A 21,183-nucleotide genomic window follows, 5' to 3' on the forward strand; every position below is an offset into this window, starting at 1 on the left:
CCATTGTTCTAGGAATGTTATTGTTTTTTTTAGATAAGTCTGTAGAACTCTCCCATTGTTCTCGGAATGTTATTGTTTTTTTTTCTAAATAAGTCTGTAAAACCCTCCCATTGTTCTCAGAATTCTGCTGAAGTTTAAAAATGCTTTGGATCTCTCCCATTGTTCTCGGAATGTTATTGTTTTTTTTGCAATAAGTCTGTAGAACTCTCCCACTGTTCTCGGAATTCTGGTGAAGTTTAGAAATGCTTTGGAACTCTCACATTGTTCTTTGAATTCTGCTGAAGTTTAAAAATGTTTTGGAACTCTCCCATTATTCTCTGAATGTTATTGATTTTTTAATAAGTTGGTAAAACACTCCAAATGTTCTTGTAAATTTGGTGAAGTTTAAAAATGCTTTGGAACTCTCCTATTTTTCTCGGAATTCTGGTGAAGTTTAAAAATGCATTAGAACTCTCCTATTGTTCTCAGAATTCTGATGAACTTTAAAAAACCTTTTCAACTCTCCCATAGTACTCGTAATCTTATTGCATTTTTACATAAGTCTATAGAACTCTCCCATTTTTCTCGGAAGTCTGCTGAAGTTTAAAAATTCTTTGCAACTTTCTCATTCTTCTCGCAGTTATGCTGAAATTTAAAAATGCTTTGGAACTCTCCCATTGTTCTCAGAATGTTATTGTTTTATTAAATAAGTCTGTAGAAATCTCCCATTGTTCTCAAAGTTTTGGTGAAGTTTAAAAATGCTTTGGAACTCTCCCATTGTTCTTGGAATTCTGTTGAAGTTTAAAAATACTTTGGAACTCTTTCATTGTTCTCAGAATGTTACCGTTTTTTTAAACAATTCTGTAGAATTCTCCCATTGATCTCAAAATTTTTGTGAAGTTTAAAAATGGTTTGGAACTCTCCCATTGTTCTCGGAATTCTGCTGAAGTTTAAAAATGCTTTGGAACTCTCCCATTGTTCTCAGAATGTTATTATTTTTTTAAACAAGTCTGTACAACTCTCCCATTGTTCTCAGAATTATGCTGAAGTTTAAAGATGCTATGGAACTCTCACATTGTTCTCAGAATTCTGCTGAAGTTTAAAAATGTTTTGGAACTCTCCCATTGTTCTCAGAAAGTTATAGATTTTTTAATAACTCTGTAAATCTCTCCAATTGCTCTCGGAATTCTGCTGAAGTTTAAAAATGCTTTGGAACTCTCCCATTGTTCTCTTAAATCTGCTGAAGTTTAAAAATGCTTTGGAACTCTCCCATTGTTCTAGGAATGTTATTGTTTTTTTTAAATAAGTCTGTATAACTCTCCCATTGTTCTCGGAATTCTGCTGAGGTTTAAAAATGCTATGGAACTCTAACATTGTTCTCAGAATTCTGGTGAAGTTTAAAAATGGTTTGGAACACTCCCATTGTTCTCGGAATTCTGCTGAAGTTTAAAAATGCTTTGGAACTCTCCCATTGTTCTCAGAATGTTATTCTTTTTTTAAATAAGTCTGTACAACTCTCCCATTGTTCTCAGAATTCTGCTGAAGTTTAAAGATGATATGGAACTCTCACATTGTTCTCAGAATTCTGCTGAAGTTTAAAAATGTTTTGGGACTCTCCCATTGTTCTCAGAAAGTTATTGATTTTTTAATAAGTCTGTAAATCTCTACAATTGCTCTCGGAATTCTGCTGAAGATTAAAAATTCTTTGGAACTTTCCCATTTTTCTCGTAATGTTATTTTATTTTTTTTTAAATCAGTCTGTAGAACTCTCCCATTTTTCTCGGAATTCTGCTGAAGTTTAAAATTCTTTTCAACACTCCCATTGTTCTCGGAATTCTGCAGAAGTTTAAAAATGCTTTGGAACTCTCCCATTGTTCTCGTAAATCTGCTGAAGTTTAAAAATGCTTTGGAACTCTCCCATTGTTCTAGGAATGTTATTGTTTTTTTTAAATAAGTCTGTAGAACTCTCCCATTGTTCTCGGAATTCTGCTGAGGTTTAAAAATGCTATGGTACTCTCCCATTGTTCTCGGAATGTTATTGTTTTTTTTTTAAATAAGTCTGTAGAACCCTCCCATTGTTCTCAGAATTCTGCTGAAGTTTAAAAATGCTTTGGAACTCTCCCATTGTTCTCAGAATGTTATTGTTTTTTTTGCAATAAGTCTGTAGAACTCTCCCACTGTTCTCGGAATTCTGGTGAAGTTTAGAAATGCTTTGGAACTCTCACATTGTTCTTTGAATTCTGCTGAAGTTTAAAATTGTTTTGGAACTCTCCCATTGTTCTCAGAATGTTATTGATTTTTTAATAATTCGGAAAAACACTCCAAATGTTCTTGGAAATTTGGTGAAGTTTAAAAATGCTTTGGAACTCTCCTACTTTTCTCGGAATTCTGGTGAAGTTTAAAAATGCATTAGAACTCTCCTATTGTTCTCGGAATTCTGATGTACTTTAAAAATGAATTTCAACTCTCCCATAGTACTCGTAATCTTATTGTTTTTTTTACATAAGTCTATAGAACTCTCCCATTTTTCTCGGAAGTCTGCTGAAGTTTAAAAATTCTTTGCAACTTTCTCATTCTTCTCGCAGTTCTGCTGAAGTTTAAAAATGCTTTGGAACTCTCCCATTGTTCTCAGAATGTTATTGTTTTATTAAATAAGTCTGTAGAAATCTCCCATTGTTCTCAAAGTTTTGGTGAAGTTTAAAAATGCTTTGGAACTCTCCCATTGTTCTTGGAATTCTGTTGAAGTTTAAAAATACTTTGTAACTCTCCCATTGTTCTCGGAATTCTGCTGAAGTTTAAAAATGCTTTGGAACTCTCCCATTGTTCTCAGAATGTTATTCTTTTTTTAAATAAGTTTGTACAACTCTCCCATTGTTCTCGGAATTCTGCTGCAGTTTAAAGATGCTACGGAACCCTCCCATTGTTCTCAGAATACTGCTAAATTTTAAAAATGCTTTGGAACTCTCCCATTGTTCTCGGAATTCTGCTGAAAATTAAAAATGCTTTGGAACACTCCCATTGTTCTTGTAACTCTACTGAAGTTTATTAATGCTTTGGAACTCACTCTTATTGCTCCAGGAATTCTGCGGAAGTTTAAAAATGCTTTGGAACTCTCCCATTGTTCTCGGAATGTTATTGTTTTTTTTTTAAATAAGTCTGTAGAACTCTCAAATTGTTCTCGGAATTCTGCTGAGGTTTAAAAATGCTTTGTAACTCTCCCATTATTTTCGGAATGTTATTGTTTTTTTCATTAAGTCCGTAGAACTCTCTCATTGTTCTCGGAATTCTTGTGAAGTTTAAAAATGCTTTGGAACTCTCCCATTGTATTTAGAATGTTATTGTTATATTAAATAAGTCTGAAGAAATCTCCCATTGTTCTCAAAGTTTTGGCGAAGTTTAAAAATGCTTTGGAACGCTCCCATTGTTCTTGGAATTCTGCTGAAGCTTAAAAATGCTTTGAAACTCTCCCATTGTTCTCAGAATGATATTCTTTTTTTAAGTAAGTCTGTAGAACTCTCCTATTGTTCTCGGAATTCTGCTAAAGATTAAAGATGCTATGGAACCCTCCCATTGTTCTCGGACAACTGCTAAAGTTTAAAAATGCTTTGGAACTCTCCCATTTTTCACGGAATTCTGCTGAAGCTTAAAAATGCTTTGGAACACTCCCATTGTTCTCGGAATTCTGCTGAAGTTTAAAAATTCTTTGCAACTTTACCATTCTTCTCGCAATTCTGCTGAAGTGTAAAAATGCATTGGAACTCTCCCATTGTTCTCAGAATGTTATTGTTCAATTAAGTAAGTCTGAAGAAATCTCCCATTGTTCTCAAAGTTATGGCGAAGTTTAAAAATGCTTTGAAACTCTCCCATTGTTCTCAGAATGATATTCGTTTTTTAAATAAGTCTGTAGAACTCTCCCATTGTTCTCGGAATTCTGCTAAAGATTAAAGATGCTATGGAACCCTCCCATTGTTCTCGGAATACTGCTAAAGTTTAAAAATGCTTTGGAACTCTCCCATTGTTCAAGGAACTCTGCTGTACTTTAAAAATGATTTGCAACTCTCCCATTGTTCTCGGAATTCTGCTGAAGTTTAAAAATTCTTTGCAACTTTCCCTTTCTTCTCGCAATTCTTTTGAAGTTTAAAAATTCATTGGAACTCTCCCATTGTTCTCAGAATGTTATTGGTCTATTAAATAAGTCTGTAGAAATCTCCCATTGTTCTCAAAGTTTTGGTTAAGTTTAAAAATGCTTTGGAACTCTTCCATTGTTCTTGGAATTCTGCTCAAGTTTAAAAATGCTTTGTAACTCTCCCATTGTTCTCAGAATTCTGCTGAAGTTTAAAAATTCTTTGGAACTCTCCCATTGTTCTTGGAAATCTGCTGAAGTTTAAAAATGTTTTGGAAATCTTTCATTGTTCTCAGATTGTTACTGTTTTTTTTAAATAAGTCTGTAGAATTCTCCCATTGTTCTCAAAATTTTGGTGAAGTTTAAAAATGCTTTGGAACTCTCTCATTGTTCTCGGAATTCTGCTGAAGTTTAAAAATGCTTTGGAACTCTCCCATTGTTCTCAGAATGATATTCTTTTTTTAAATAAGTCTGTAGAACTGTCCCATTGTTCTCGCAATTCTGCTAAAGATTAAAGATGCTATGGAACCCTCCCATTGTTCTCGGACAACTGCTAAAGTTTAAAAATGCTTTGGAACTCTCCCATTGTTCACGGTATTCTGCTGAAGTTTTAAAATGCTTTGTAACACTCCCATTGTTCTCGGAATTCTGCTGAAGTTTAAAGATGCTATGGAACTCTCCCATTGTTCTAGGAATGTTATTGTTTTTTTTTAAAAAAGTCTGTAGAACTCTCAAATTGTTCTCGGAATTCTGCTGAGTTTAAAAATGCTTTGTAACTCTCCCATTTTTCTCGGAATGTTATTGTTTTTTTTAAATAAGTCTGTTGAACTCTCCCATTGTTCTCAGAATTCTGTTGAAGTTTAAATATGCTTTGGAACTCTCCCATTTTTCTCGGAATTCTGCTGAAGTTTAAAAATGCTTAGGAACACTCACATTGTTCTCGGAATACTGCTGAAGTTTAAAAATGTTTTGGAACTCTCCCATTGCTCTCAGAATGTTAATGATTTTTTAATAAGTCTGTAAAACTCTCGAATTGTTCTCAGAAATTTGTTGAAGTTTAAAAGTGCTCTGGAAGTCTCTCATTGTACTCGGAAATCTGGTGAAGTTTAAAAATGCATTGGAACTCTCCTATTGTTCTCGGAATTCTGCTGAACTTTAAAAATTCTTTGGAACTCTCCCATTGTTCTGGTACTGTTAATGATTTTTTAAATAAGTCTGCAGAACTCTCCTATTGTTCTCGGAATTCTGCTGAAGTTTAAAAATTCTTTGCAACTTTCCCATTCTTGTCGCAATTCTGCTGAAGTTCAAAAATGCTTTGGAAATCTCCCATTGTTCTCAAATTGTTATTGTTTTATCAAATAAGTCTGTAGAAATCTCCCATTGTTCTCAAAGTTTTGTTGAAGTTTAAAAATGCTTTGGAACTCTCCCATTGTTCTTGGAATTCTGGTGAAGTTTAAAAATGCTTTGGAACACTCCCATTGTTCTCGGAATTCTACTGAAGTTTATTAATGCTGTGGAACTCTCTCTTATAGTTCTTGGAATTCTTCTGGAGTTTAAAAATGCTTTGGAACTCTCCCATTGTTTTCGGAATGTTATTGTTTTTTTTTAAATAAGTCTGTAGAACTCTCAAATTGTTCTCGGAATTCTGCTGAGGTTTAAAAATGATTTGTAACTCCGATTTTTCTCGGAATGTTATTGTTTTTTTTTTAAATAAGTCTGTTGAACTCTCCCATTGTTCTCGGAATTCTGCTGAAGTTCAAAAATGCTTTGGAACTTTCACATTCTTCTCGCAATTCTGCTGAAGTTTAAAAATGCATTGGAACACTCCCATTGTTCTCACAATGTTATTGTTCTATTACATAAGTCTGTAGAAATCTCGCATTGTTCTCAAAGTTTTGGTGTAGTTTAAAAATGCTTTGGAACTCTCCCATTGTTCTTGGAATTCTGATAAAGTTTTAAAATGCTTTGTAACTCTCCCATTGTTCTCGGAATTCTGCTGAAGTTTAAAAATTCTTTGGAACTCTCCCATTGTTCTTGGAATTCTGTTGAAGTTTAAAAATGCTTTGGAAATCTTTCATTGTTCTCAGATTGTTACTGTTTTTTTAAATAAGTCTGTAGAGTTCTCCCATTGTTCTCGGAATTCTGCTGAAGTTTAAAAATGCTTTGGAACTCTCCCATTGTTCTCAGAATGATATTCTTTTTATAAATAAGTCTGTAGAACTCTCCCATTGTTCTCGGAATTCTGCTAAAGATTAAAGATGCTATGGAACCCTCCCATTGTTCTCGGACAACTGCTAAAGTTTAAAAATGCTTTGGAACTCTCCCATTTTTCACGGAATTCTGCTGAAGTTTAAAAATGCTTTGGAACACTCCCATTGTTCTCGGAATTCTACTGAAGTTTATTAATGCTTTGAAACTCGCTCTTATTGTTCTCGGAATTCTGCTGAAGTTTAAAGATGCTTTGGAACTCTCCCATTTTTCTCGTAATGTTATTGTTTTTTTTTAAGTAAGTCTTTAGAACTCTCAAATTGTTCTCGGAATTCTGCTGAGGTTTAAAAATGCTTTGTAACTCTCCCATTTTTATCGGAATGTTATTGTTTTTTTTAAATAAGTGTGTAGAACTCTCCTATTGTTCTCAGAATTCTGCTGAAGTTTAAAAATGCTTTGGAACTCTCCCATTGTTTTTGGAATGTTATTGTTTTTTTGCAATAAGTCTGTAGGACCCTCCCATTGTTCTCGGTACTCAGTTGAAGTTTAAAAATGCTTTGGAACTCTCCCATTGCACTCGGAATTCTGCTGAAGTTTAGAAATGCTAAGGTAATCTCACATTGTTCTCGGAATTCTGCTGAAGTTTAAAAATGTTTTGGAACTCTCCCATTGCTCTCAGAATGTTATTGATTTTTTAATGAGTCTGTAAAACTCTCCAATTTTTCTCGGAAATTTGTTGAAGTTTAAAAATGCTTTGGAACTCTCTCCTTGTACTCGGAGTCCTGGTGAAGTTTAAAAATGCATTGCAACTCTCCTATTGTTCTCGGAATTCTGCTGAACTTTAAAAAAGGTTGGTAACTCTACCATTGTTCTCGTACTGTTATTGATTTTTTAAATAAGTCTGTAGAACTCTCCTATTGTTCTCGGAATTCTGCTGAAGTTTAAAAATTCTTTGCAACTTTCCCATTCTTGTCACGGTTCTGCTGAAGTTTAAAAATGCTTTGGAAATCTCCCATTGTTCTCAGAATGTTAATGTTTTATTAAATAAGTCTGTAGAAATCTCCCATTGTTCTCAAAGTTGTGTTGAAGTTTAAAAATGCTTTGGAACTCTCCCATTGTTCTTGGAATTCTGCTAAAGATTAAAAATGCTTTGGAACTCTCCAATTGTTCTCGGAATTCTGATGAAGTTTAAAAATTCTTAGGAACGTTCCCGTTTTTCTTGGAATTCTGCTAATGTTTAAAAATGCTTTGGAACTCTTTCATTGTTCTCAGAATGTTACTGTTTCTTTAAATAAGTCTGTAGAATTCTCCCATTGTTCTAAAAATTTTGGTGAAGTTTAAAATTGCTTTGGAACTCTCCCATTGTTCTCGGAATTCTGCTGAAGTTTAAAAATGCTTTGCTACTCTCCCATTGTTCTCGGAATGTTATTGTTTTTTGCAATAAGTCTGTAGAACTCTCCCATTGTTCTCGGAATTCTGGTGAATTTTAAAATTGCTTTGGAACTCTCACATTGTTCTCGGAATTCTGCTGAAGTTTAAAATTTCTTTTCAACACTCCCATTGTTCTGGGAATTCTGCTGAAGTTTAAAAATGCATTGGAACTCTCCCTTTGTTCATTGTTCGTGGAATTCTGCTGAAGTTTACAAATGCTTTGGAACTCACTCTTATTGTTTTCGGAATTCTGCTGAAGTTTAATGTTGCTTTGGAACACTCCCTTTGTTCTCGGAATGTTATTGTTTTTTTAAATAAGTCTGTAGAACTCTCCCATTGCTCTCTGAAATCTGCTGACATTTAAAAATGCTTTGGAACTCTCCCATTGTTCTCGGAATTCTGCTGAAGTTTAAAATTTCTTTTCAACACTCCCATTGTTCTGGGAATTCTGCTGAAGTTTAAAAATGCATTGGAACTCTCCCTTTGTTCATTGTTCGTGGAATTCTGCTGAAGTTTACAAATGCTTTGGAACTCACTCTTATTGTTTTCGGAATTCTGCTGAAGTTTAATGTTGCTTTGGAACACTCCCTTTGTTCTCGGAATGTTATTGTTTTTTTAAATAAGTCTGTAGAACTCTCCCATTGCTCTCTGAAATCTGCTGACATTTAAAAATGCTTTGGAACTCTCCCATTGTTCTCGGAATGTTACTGTTTTTTTAAATAAGTCTGTAGAACTTTCCCATTGTTCTTGGAATTCTGCTGAAGTTTAAAAATGCTTTGGAACATTCCCATTGTTCTCGGAATTCTAGTGTAGTTTAAAACTGCTTTGGAACTCTCTTATTGTTATGGGAATACTACTGAAGTTTAAAAATGCTTTTGAACTCTCCCATTGTTCTCAGATTGTTACTATTTTTTTAAATAAGTCTGAAGAATTCTCCCATTGTTCTCAAAATTTTAGTGAAGCTTAAAAATACTTTGGTACTCTCCCATTGTTCTTTGAATTCTGCTGAAGCTTAAAAATTCTTTGGAACTCTTTCATTGTTCTCAGAATGTTACTGTTTTTTAAATAAGTCTGTAGAATTCTCCCATTGGTCTCAAAATTTTGGTGAAGTTTAAAAATGCTTTGGTACTCTCCCATTGTTCTTGGAATTCTGCTGAAGTTTAAAAATGCTTTGGTACTCTCGCATTTTTCTTGGAATTCTGCTGAAGTTTAAAAATGCTATGGAACCCTCCCATTGTTCTCGGAATGCTGCTAAAGTTTAAAAATGCTTTGGATCTCTCCCATTGTTCTCGGAATTCTGCTGAAGTTTAAAAATGCTTTGGAACACTCCCATTGTTCTCGGAATTCTGCTGACGTTTATAAATGCTTTGCAACTCGCTCTTAATGTTCACGGAATTCTGCTGAAGTTTAAAGATGCTTTGGAACTCTCCCATTGTTCTCGTAATGTTTTTTTTTTTTTTTTAAAAGTCAGTAGAACTTTCCAATTGTTCTCGGAAATCTGCTGACGTTTAAAAATGCTTTGGAACTCTCCCATTGTTCTCAGAATGTTATTGTTTTTTAAATAAGTCTGTGGAACTCTCACATTGTTCTCGGAATTCTTCTGAAGTTTAAAAATGCTTTGGAACCCTCCCATTGTTCTCGTAAATCTGTTGAAGTTTAAAAATGATTTGGAACTCTCCCTTTGTTCTCGGAATTCTGCTGACGTTTACAAATGCTTTGCAACTCGCTCTTAATGTTCTCGGAATTCTGCTGAAGTTTAAAGATGCTTTTGAACTCTCCCATTGTTCTCGTAATGTTATTTTTTTTAAAAAAAAGTCAGTAGAACTTTCCAATTGTTCTCGGAAATCTGCTGACGTTTAAAAATGCTTTGGAACTCTCCCATTGTTCTCAGAATTTTATTGTTTTTTAAATAAGTCTGTAGAACTCTCACATTGTTCTCGGAATTCTGGTGAAGTTTAAAAATGCTTTGGAACTCTCCCATTGTTCTCGTAAATCTGTTGAAGTTTAAAAATGCTTTGGAACTCTCCCTTTGTTCTAGGAATGTTATTGTTTTTTTTAAATAAGTCTATAGAACTCTCCCATTGTTCTCTAAAACCTGCTGAGGTTTAAAAATGCTTTGGAACTCTCCCATTGTTCTCAGAATGTTATTGTTTTTTTTAAAAAAAGTCTGTAGAACCCTCCCATTGTTCTCGGAATTCTGCTGAAGTTTAAAAATGCTTTGGAACTCTCCCATTGTTCTCGGAATGTTATTGTTTTTTGCAATAAGTCTGTAGAACTCTCCCATTGTTCTCGGAATTCTGGTGAAGTTTAAAATTGCTTTGGAACTCTCCTATTGTTCTCAGAATGTTATTGATTCTTTAATAAGTCTGTAAAACTCTCCAAATGTTCTTGGATATTTGGTGAAGTTTAAAAATGCTTTGGAATTCTCCCATTGTTCTTGGAGTTATGGTGAAGTTTAAAAATGCATTGGAACTCTCCTATTGTTCTCGGAATTCTGCTGAACTTTAAAAATGGTTTGGAACTCTCCCATAGTTCTCGTAATGTTATTGTTTTTTTACATAAGTCTATAGAACTCTCTAATTATTCTCGGAATTCTGCTGAAGTTTAAAAATTTTTTGCAAGTTTCCCATTCTTCTCACAATTCAGCTGAAGTTTAAAAATGCTTTGGAATTCTCCCATTGTTCTCAGAATGTTATTGTTTATTAAATAAGTCTGTAGAAATCTCCCATTGTTTTCAAAATTTTGGTGAAGTTTAAAAATGCTTTGGTACTCTCCCATTGTTCTTGGAATTCTGCTGAAGTTTAAAAATTATTTGGAACTCTCCCATTGTTCTTGGAATTCTGCTGTAGTTTAAAAATGCTTTGGAACTCTTTCATTGTTTTTAAATTGTTACTGTTTTTTTAAACAATTATGTAGAATTCTCCCATTGTTCTCAAAATTTTGGTGAAGTTTAAAAATGCATTGGAACTCTCCCATTGTTCTCGGAATTCTGCTGAAGTTTAAAAATAATTTGGAACTCTCCCTTTGTTCTCAGAATGTTATTCTTTTTTAAATAAGTATGTACAACTCTCCCATTGTTCTCAGAATTCTGCTGAAGTTTAAAGATGCTATGGAACCCTCCCATTGTTCTCAGAATACTGCTAAATTTTAAAAATGCTTTGGAACACTCCCATTGTTCTTGGAATTCTACTGAAGTTTATTAATGCTTTGGAACTCGCTCTTAATGTTCTCGGAATTCTGCTGAAGTTTAGAAATGCTTTGGAACTCTCCCATTGTTCTCGAAATGTTATTGTTTTTTTTTAAAAAAGTCTGTAGAACTCTCAAATTGTACTTGGAATTCTGCTGAGGTTTAAAAATGCTTTGGAACTCTCCCATTTTTCTCGCAATGTTATTGTTTTTTTTTAAATAATTCTGTAGAACTCTCCCATTGTTCTCGGAATTCTGGTGAAGTTTAAAAATGTTTTGGAACTCTCTCATTATTCTCAGAATGTTATTGATTTTTTAATAAGTCTGTAAAACTCTCCATTTCTTCTCGGAAATTTGTTGAAGTTTAAAAATGCTTTGGAACTCTCTCATTGTACTCGGAATTCTGGTGAAGTTTAAAAATGCATTGGAACTCCTACATTTTTCTCGGAATTCTGCAGAAGTTTAAAAATGCTTTGGAACTTTCCCATTGTTCTCGTAATGTTATTTTCTTTTTAAATCAGTCTGTAGAACAATCCCATTGTTCTCGGAATTCTGCTGAAGTTTAAAAATACATTTCAACTCTCCCATTGTTCTCGGAATTCTGCTGAAGTTTAAAAATGCATTGAAACTCTCCCATTGTTCTCAGAATGTTATTGTTTTTTTAAATAAGTCTGTAAAGCTCTCCCATTGTTCTCAAAGTTTTGATGAAGTTTAAAAATCCTTTCTAACTCTCCGATGGTTCTTGGAATTCTGCTGAAGTTTAAAAATGCTTTGGAACTCTCCCATTGTTCTCGGAATTCTGCTGTAGTTTAAAAATTCTTTGGTTCTCTCCCATTGTTCTCAAAAATCTGCTGAAGTTTAAAAATGCTTTGGAACTCTTTCATTGTTCTCAGAATGTTACTGTTTTTTAAATAAGTCTGTAGAAATCTCCATTGTTCTCGGAATTCTGATGAAATTTTAAGATGCTTTGGAACTCTCACATTGTTCTCAGAATGTTATTGTTATTTTAAATAAGTCTGTATAACTCTCCCATTGTTCTCGGAAATCTGCTGACATTTAAAAATGCTTTGGAACTCTCCCATTGTTCTCAGAATGTTATTGTTTATTAAATAAGTCTGTAGAAATCTCCCATTGTTCTCAAAATTTTGGTGAAGTTTAAAAACGCTTTGGAACTCTCCCATTGTTCTTGGAATTCTGCTGAAGTTCAAAAATGCTTTGTAACTCTTCCATTGTTTTCGGAATGTTATTGTTTTTTTGCAATAAGTCTGTAGAACTCTCCCTTTATTTTCGGAATTCAGCTGAAGTTTAAAGATGCTATGGAACCCTCCCATTTTTATCGGAATACTGCAAAAGTTTAAAAATGCTTTGGAACTCTCCCATTATTCTCGGAATTCTGCTGAAGTTTAAAAATGCTTTGGAATACTCCCATAGTTCTCGGAATTCTACTGAAGTTTATAAATGATTTGGAACTCTCCCATTGTTCTCGGCATGTTATTGTTTTTTTTAAAATATATCTGTAGAGCTCTCCCATTGTTCTCGGAATTCTGCTGAGGTTTAAAAATGCTTTTGAACTCTCCCATTGTTCTTGGAATGTTATTGTTTTTTTTTAAATAAGTCTGTAGAACTCTCCCATTGTTCTCGGAATTCTGCTGAAGTTTAAAAATGCTTTGGTACTCTCCCATTGTTTTCGGAATGTTATTTTTTTTTTTTGCAATAAGTTTGTAGAACTCTCCCATTGTACTCGGAATTCTGCTGTAGTTTAAAAATGCTTTGGTACTCTTCCATTGTTCTCAGAATTCGGATGAAGTTTAAAAATACTTTGGAACTCTCACAAAGTTTTCAGAATTCTGCTGAAGTTTAAAAATGTTTTGGAACTCTCCCATTGTTCTCAGAATGTTATTGATTTTTTAATAAGTCTGTAAAACTCTCCAATTGTTCTCAGAATTCTGCTGAAGTTCAAAAATTCTTTGGAACTTTCTCATTGTTCTCGTAATGTTATTTCTTTCTTTTAAATCAGTCTGTTGAACTCTCCCATTGTTCTCGGAATTCTGCTGAAGTGTAACATTTCTTTTCAACACTCCCATTGTTCTGGGAATTCTGCTGAAGTTTAAAAAAGCATTGGAACTCTCCCTTTGTTCATTGTTCATGGAATTCTGCTGAAGTTTACAAATGCTTTGGAACTCACTCTTATTGTTCTCGGAATTCTGCTGAAGTTTAATGATGCTTTGGAACACTCCCTTTGTTCTCGGAATGTTATTGTTTTTTTAAATAAGTCTGTAGAACTCTCCCATTGTTCTCAGAAATCTGCTGACATTTAAAAATGCTTTGGAACTCTCCAATTGTTCTCGGAATGTTATTGTTTTTTTAAATAAGTCTGTAGAACTTTCCCATTGTTCTTGGAATTCTGCTGAAATTTAAAAATGCTTTGGAACATTCCCATTGTTCTCGGAATTCTAGTGTAGTTTAAAAATGCTTTGGAACTCTCCCATTGTTATGGGAATACTACTGAAGTTTAAAAATGCTTTTGAACTCTCCCATTGTTCTCAGATTGTTATTATTTTTTTTAAATAAGTCTGAAGAATTCTCCCATTGTTCTCAAAATTTTAGTGAAGTTTAAAAATGCTTTGGTACTCTCCCATTGTTCTTGGAATTCTGCTGAAGTTTAAAAATGCTTTGGAACTCTTCCATTGTTCTAGGAATTCTGCTGAAGCTTAAAAATTCTTTGGAACTCTCCCATTGCTCTTGGAATTCTGCTGAAGTTTAAAAATGCTTTGGAACTCTTTCATTGTTCTCAGAATGTTACTGTTTTTTAAATAAGTCTGTGGAATTCTCCCATTGTTCTCAAAATTTTGGTGAAGTTTAAAAATGCTTTGTAAATCTCCCATTGTTCTCGGAATTCTGCTGAAGTTTAAAGATGCTATGGAACCCACCCATTGTTCTCGTAATGCTGCTAATGTTTAAAAATGCTTTGGAACTCTCCCATTGTTCTCTGAATTCTGCTGAAGATTAAAAATGCTTTGGAACACTCCCATTGTTCTCGGAATTCTGCTGATGTTTATAAATGCTTTGCAACTAGCTCTTAATGTTCTCGGAATTCTGCTGAAGTTTAAAGATGCTTTGGAACTCTCACATTGTTCTCGTAATGTTATTTTTTATTTAAAAAAGTCAGTAGATCTTTCCAATTGTTCTCGGAAATCTGCTGACGTTTAAAAATGCTTTGGAACTCTCCCATTGTTCTCAGAATGTTATTGCTTTTTATATAAGTCTGTAGAACTCTCACATTGTTCTCGGAATTCTGCTGAAGTTTAAAAATGCTTTGGAACTCTCCCATTGTTCTCGTAAATCTGTGGAAGTTTAAAAATGCTTTGGAACTCTCCCTTTGTTCTAGGAATGTTATTGTTTTTTTAAAATAAGTCTATAGAACTCTCCCATTGTTCTCGGAATCCTGCTGAGTTTTAAAAATGCTTTGGAACTCTCCCTTTGTTCTCGGAATGTTATTGTTTTTTTAAAAAAAAGTCTGTAGAACTCTCCCATTGTTCTCGGAATTCTGCTGAAGTTTAAAAATGCTTTGGAACTCTCCCATTGTTATCGGAATGTTATTGTTTTTTGCAAAAAGTCTGTAGAACTCTCCCATTGTTCTCGGAATTCTGGTGAAGTTTAAAATTGCTTTGGAACTCTCACATTGTTCTCGGAATTCTGCTGAAGTTTAAAATTGTTTTGGAACTCTCCCATTCTTCTCAGAATGTTATTGATTTTTTAATAAGTCTGTAAAACTCTCCAAATGTTCTTGGAAATTTGGTGAAGTTTAAAAATGCTTTGGAAATCTCCCATTGTTCATGGAGTTATGGTGAAGTTTAAAAATGCATTGGAACTCTCCTATTGTTCTCAGAATTCTGCTGAACTTTAAAAATGCTTTGTAACTCTCCCATAGTTCTCGTAATGTTAATGTTTTTTTACATAAGTCTATAGAACTCTCTAATTATTCTCACAATTCTGCTGAAGTTTAAAAATGCTTTGGAACTCTCCCATTGTTCTCAGAATGTTATTGTTTATTAAATAAGTCTGTAGAAATCTCCCATTGTTCTCAAAATTTTGGTGAAGTTTAAAAATTCTTTGGTACTCTCCCATTGTTCTTGGAATTCTACTGAAGTTTAAAAATTCTTTGGAACTCTCCCATTGTTCTTGGAATTTTGCTGTAGTTTAAAAATGCTTTGGAACTCTTTCATTGTTCTTAAAATGTTACCGTTTTTTTAAACAATTATGTAGAATTCTCCCATTGTTCTCAAAATTTTTTTGAAGTTTAAAAATGCATTGGAACTCTCCCATTGTTCTCGAAATTCTGCTGAAGTTTAAAAGTGATTTGGAACTCTCCCTTTGTTCTCAGAATGTTATTCTTTTTTAAATAAGTATGTACAACTCTCCCATTGTTCTCGGAATTCTGCTGAAGTTTTAAGATGCTATGGAACCCTCCCATTGTTCTCAGAATACTGCTAAATTTTAAAAATGCTTTGGAACTCTCCCATTGTTCTCGGAATTCTGCTGTAGTTTAAAAATGCTTTGGAACACTCCCATTGTTCTCGGAATTCTACTGAAGTTTATTAATGCTTTGGAACTCGCTCTTAATGTTCTCGGAATTCTGCTGAAGTTTAGAAATGCTTTGGAACTCTCCCATTTTTCTCAAAATGTTATTGTTTATTTTTAAATAAGTCTGTAGAACTCTCAAATTGTACTCGGAATTCTGCTGAGGTTTAAAAATGCTTTGGAACTCTCCCATTTTTCTCGGAATGTTATTGTTTTTTTTTAAATAAGTCTGTAGAGCTCTCCCATTGTTCTCGGAATTCTGGTGAAGTTTAAAAATGCTTTGGAACTCCTACATTTTTCTCGGAATTCTGCGGAAGTTTAAAAATGCTTTGGAACATTCCCATTGTTCTCGTAATGTTATTTTTTTTTTAAATCAGTCTGTAGAACTATCCCATTGTTCTCGGAATTCTGCTGAAGTTTAAAAATTCATTTCAACTCTCCCATTGTTCTCGGAATTCTGCTGAAGTTTAAAAATGCATTGGAACTCTCCCATTGTTCTCAGAATGTTATTGTTTTTTTAAATAAGTCTGTAAAGCTCTCCCATTGTTCTCAAAGTTTTGATGAAGTTTAAAAATCCTTTCTAACTCTCCCATTGTTCTCGGAATTCTGCTGAAGTTTAAAAATGCTTTGGAACTCTCCCATTGTTCTCGGAATTCTGCTGTAGTTTAAAAATTCTTGGATCTCTCCCATTGTTCTCAAAAATCTGCTGAAGTTTTAAAATGCTTTGGTACTCTTTCATTGTTCTCAGAATGTTACTGTTTATTTAAATAAGTCTGTAGAAATCCCCATTGTTCTCATAATTATGCTGAAGTTTAAAAATGCTTTGGAACTCTCCGATTGCTCTCGGAATATTATTGTTTTTTTAAATAAGTCTGCAGAGCTCTACCATTGTTCTCGGAATACTGCTGAAGTTTAAAAATGCTTTTGAACTCTCCCATTGTTCATTTTTCTTGGAATTCTGCTGAAGTTTATAAATGCTTTGTAACTCGCTCTTATTGTTCTCTGAATTCTGATGAAATTTTAAGATGCTTTGGAACTCTCACATTGTTCTCGGAATGTTATTGTTATTTTAAATAAGTCTGTATAACTCTCCCATTGTTCTCGGAAATCTGCTGACATTTAAAAATGCTTTGGAACTCTCCCATTTTTCTCGGAATGTTATTGTTTTTTTAAATAAGTCTGTAGATCTCTCCCATTGTTCTCGGAATTCTGCTGAAATTTAAAAATGATCTTGAACATTCCCATTGTTCTCGTAATTCTAGTGTAGTTTGAAAATGCTTTGGAACTCTCCCATTGGTCTCGGAACTCTACTGAAGTTTAAAAATGCTTTTGAACTCTCCCATTGTTCTCAGATTGTTATGGTATTTTTTAAATAAGTCTGAAGAATTCTCCCATTTTTCTCGGAATGTTATTGTTTTTTTAAATAAGTCTGTAGATCTCTCCCATTGTTCTCGGAATTCTGCTGAAATTTAAAAATGATCTTGAACATTCCCATTGTTCTCGTAATTCTGGTGTAGTTTGAAAATGCTTTGGAACTCTCCCATTGTTCTCGGAACTTTACTGAAGTTTAAAAATGCTTTGGAACTCTCCCATTGTTCTCGGAATGTTATTTTTTTTTAAATAAGTTTGTATAACTCTCCCATTGTTCCCGGAATTCTGTTGAAGTGTAAAATTTCTTTTCAACACTCCCATTGTTCTGGGAATTCTGCTGAAGTTTAAAAATGCATTGAACTCTCCCTTTGTTCATTGTTCGTGGAATTCTGCTGAAGTTTACAAATGCTTTGGAACTCACTCTTATTGTTCTCGGAATTCTGCTGAAGTTTAATGATGCTTTGGAACACTCCCTTTGATCTCGGAATGTTATTGTTTTTTTAAATAAGTCTGTAGAACTCTCCCATTGTTCTCAGAAATCTGCTGACATTTAAAAATGCTTTGGAACTCTCCCATTGTTCTCGGAATGTTATTGTTTTTTTAAATAAGTCTGTAGAACTTTCCCATTGTTCTTGGAATTCTGCTGAAGCTTAAAAATGCTTTGGAACATTCCCATTGTTCTCGGAATTCTAGTGTAGTTTAAAAATGCTTTGGAACTCTCCCATTGTTATGGGAATACTACTGAAGTTTAAAAATGCTTTTGAACTCTCCCATTGTTCTCAGATTGTTATTATTTTTTTTAAATAAGTCTGAAGAATTCTCCCATTGTTTTCAAAATTTTAGTGAAGTTTAAAAATGCTTTGGTACTCTCCCATTGTTGTTGGAATTCTGCTGAAGTTTAAAAATGCTTTGGAACTCTCCCATTGTTCTTGGAATTCTGCTGAAGCTTAAAAATTCTTTGGAACTCTCTCATTGTTCTTGGAATACTGCTGAAGTTTAAAAATGCTTTGGAACTCTTTCATTGTTTTCAGAATGTAACTGTTTTTTAAATAAGTCTGTAAAATTCTCCCATTGTTCTCAAAATTTTGGTGAAGTTTAAAAATGCTTTGTAAATCTCCCATTGTTCTCGGAATTCTGCTGAAGTTTAAAGATGCTATAGAACCCTCCCATTGTTCTCGGAATGCTGCTAAAGTTTAAAAATGCTTTGGAACTCTCCCATTGTACTCTGAATTCTGCTGAAGTTTAAAAATGCTTTGGAACACTCCCATTGTTCTCGGAATTCTGCTGACGTTTACAAATGCTTTGCAACTCGCTCTTAATGTTCTCGGAATTCTGCTGAAGTTTAAAGATGCTTTTGAACTCTCCCATTGTTCTCGTAATGTTATTTTTTTTTAAAAAAAGTCAGTAGAACTTTCCAATTGTTCTCGGAAATCTGCTGAAGTTTAAAAATGCTTTGGAACTCTCCCATTGTTCTCAGAATTTTATTGTTTTTTAAATAAGTCTGTAGAACTCTCACATTGTTCTCGGAATTCTGCAGAAGTTTAAAAATGCTTTGGAACTCTCCCATTGTTCTCGTAAATCTGTTGAAGTTTAAAAATGCTTTGGAACTCTCCCTTTGTAATAGGAATGTTATTGTTTTTTTTAAATAAGTCTATAGAACTCTCCCATTGTTCTCGAAATCCTGCTGAGGTTTAAAAATGCTTTGGAACTCTCCCATTGTTCTCAGAATGTTATTGTTTTTTTAAAAAAAAGTCTGTAGAACCCTCCCATTGTTCTCGGAATTCTGCTGAAGTTTAAAAATGCTTTGGAACTCTCCCATTGTTCTCAGAATGTTATTGTTTTTTGCAATAAGTCTGTAGAAATCTCCCATTGTTCTCGGAATTCTGGTGAAGTTTAAAATTGCTTTGGAACTCTCCTATTGTTCTCAGAATGTTATTGATTTTTTAATAAGCCTGTAAAACTCTCCAAATGTTCTTGGAAATTTGGTGAAGTTTAAAAATGCTTTGGAATTCTCCCATTGTTCTTGGAGTTAAGGTGAAGTTTAAAAATGCATTGGAACTCTCCTATTGTTCTCGGAATTCTGCTGAAGTTTAAAAATGCTTTGGAACTCTCCCATTGTTATCGGAATGTTATTGTTTTTTGCAATAAGTCTGTAGAACTCTCCCATTGTTCTCAGAATTCTGGTGAAGTTTAAAAATGCTTTGGAACTCTCCCTTTGTTCTAGGAATGTTATTGTTTTTTTTAAATAAGTCTATAGAACTCTCCCATTGTTCTCGGAATCCTGCTGAGGTTTAAAAATGCTTTGGAACTCTCCCATTGTTCTCGGAATGTTATTGTTTTTTTAAAAAAAAGTCTGTAGAACTCTTTCATTGTTCTCGGAAATCTGCTGAAATTTAAAAATGCTTTGGAACACTCCCATTGTTCTCGGAATGTTATTGTTTTTTGCAATAAGTCTGTAGAACTCTCCCATTGTTCTCGGAATTCTGGTGAAGTTTAAAATTGCTTTGGAACTCTCACATTGTTCTCGGAATTCTGCTGAAGTTTAAAAATGTTTTTTAACTCTCCCATTGTTCTCAGAATGTTATTGATTTTTTAATAAGTCTGTAAATCTCTCCAAATGTTCTTGGAAATTTGGTGAAGTTTAAAAATGCTTTGGAATTCTCCCATTGTTCTTGGAGTTAAGGTGAAGTTTAAAAATGCATTGGAACTCTCCTATTGTTCTCGGAATTCTGCTGAACTTTAAAAATGCTTTGGAACTCTCCCATAGTTCTCGTAATGTTATTGTTTTTTTACATAAGTCTATAGAACTCTCTAATTATTCTCGGAATTCTGCTGAAGTTTAAAAAATTTTTGCAAGTTTCCCATTCTTCTCACAATTCTGCTGAAGTTTAAAAATGCTTTGGAACTCTCCCATTGTTCTCAGAATGTTATTGTTTATTAAATACGTCTGTAGAAATCTCCCATTGTTCTCAAAATTTTGGTGAAGTTTAAAAATGCTTTGGTACTCTCCCATTGTTCTTGGAATTCTGCTGAAGTTTAAAAATTATTTGGAACTCTCCCATTGTTCTTGGAATTCTGCTGTAGTTTAAAAATGCTTTGGAACTCTTTCATTGTTTTTAAATTGTTACTGTTTTTTTAAACAATTATGTAGAATTCTCCCATTGTTCTCAAAATTTTGGTGAAGTTTAAAAATGCATTGAAACTCTCCCATTGTTCTCGGAATTCTGCTGAAGTTTAAAAATGATTTGGAACTCTCCCTTTGTTCCCAGAATGTTATTCTTTTTTAGATAAGTATGTACAACTCTCCCATTGTTCTCGGAATTCTGCTGAAGTTTAAAGATGCTATGGAACCCTCCCATTGTTCTCAGAATACTGCTAAATTTTAAAAATGCTTTGGAACTCTCCCATTGTTCTCGGAATTCTGCTGTAGTATAAAAATGCTTTGGAACACTCCCATTGTTCTCGGAATTCTACTGAAGTTTATTAATGCTTTGGAACTCGATCTTAATGTTCTCGGAATTCTGCTGAAGTTTAGAAATGCTTTGGAACTCTCCCATTGTTCTCGAAATGTTATTGTTTTTTTTTAAATAAGTCTGTAGAACTCTCAAATTGTACTGGGAATTCTGCTGAGGTTTAAAAATGCTTTGGAACTTTCCCATTTTTCTCGGAATGTTATTGTTTTTTTTTAAATAAGTCTGTAGAACTCTCCCATTGTTCTCGGAATTCTGGTGAAGTTTAAAAATGCTTTGGAACTTTCCCATTTTTCTCGGAATGTTATTGTTTTTTTTTAAATAAGTCTGTAGAACTCTCCCATTGTTCTCGGAATTCTGGTGAAGTTTAAAAATGCTTTGGAACTCTCCCATTTTTCTCGGAATGTTATTGTTTTTTTAAATAAGTCTGTAGATCTCTCCCATTGTTCTCGGAATTCTGCTGAAATTTAAAAATGATCTTGAACATTCCCATTGTTCTCGTAATTCTGGTGTAGTTTGAAAATGCTTTGGAACTCTCCCACTGTTCTCAGAACTCTACTGAAGTTTAAAAATGCTTTTGAACTCTCCCATTGTTCTCAGATTGTTATGGTATTTTTTAAATAAGTCTGAAGAATTCTCCCATTTTTCTCGGAATGTTATTGTTTTTTTAAATAAGTCTGTAGATCTCTCACATTGTTCTCGGAATTCTGCTGAAATTTAAAAATGATCTTGAACATTCCCATTGTTCTCGTAATTCTGGTGTAGTTTGAAAATGCTTTGGAACTCTCCCATTGTTCTCGGAACTTTACTGAAGTTTAAAAATGCTTTGGAACT

This window comes from Phyllobates terribilis, unplaced genomic scaffold (assembly GCF_046119375.1).
Source record: "Phyllobates terribilis strain yellow unplaced genomic scaffold, ASM4611937v1 Scaffold_10__3_contigs__length_209671492, whole genome shotgun sequence".
In the NCBI taxonomy this organism is placed as follows: domain Eukaryota; kingdom Metazoa; phylum Chordata; class Amphibia; order Anura; family Dendrobatidae; genus Phyllobates; species Phyllobates terribilis.